Below are 542 nucleotides of genomic sequence, written 5' to 3' on the forward strand. Positions count from 1 at the left end.
CCGGCTGCGCCAAACAGAGTCCAAGTTTAAGACACATTGTTATGCATCTCTGCATGTGGTGTCCGTATGGAATAATTTTTTTCAAAAAAAGACAATAATTAAATATTTTTATATTTTATCAACAGCTTTGAGGTCCATTTGGTAATATTTGTTTGCTTTTGTCTGTAATTAAAATGTTTAATTATATACATTTTAATGTAAATTCAATAAATTTGTGCTATCTTGACTTATATCATATATAATTATATCATATGTAATTACATAAATCTTTAAAAAAAACATTTTTGAATTTTAAAAAAATTTCTCAATTCTAAAGCATTTTTGAATTTTAAAAAAATCAATTTTAAATATATATAAAAAAATGCAAAGATATAGATACCAGATATGTATTCCTGTAAATCTAAAAAATATAAATTGTATTTGGCACATTCAAAATGCAAATTCAGCATAGTGAATGCAAACCCCCTTAATTTATTAGAAATAAGTAGGAAGAAAATTGTTTGAAAAGAGAAATCTTCGATGAATCTATGTAGCCACATAGG

Source organism: Phalaenopsis equestris, unplaced genomic scaffold, assembly GCF_001263595.1.
Source record: "Phalaenopsis equestris unplaced genomic scaffold, ASM126359v1 Scaffold226317, whole genome shotgun sequence".
Classification (NCBI taxonomy): Eukaryota; Viridiplantae; Streptophyta; class Magnoliopsida; order Asparagales; family Orchidaceae; genus Phalaenopsis; species Phalaenopsis equestris.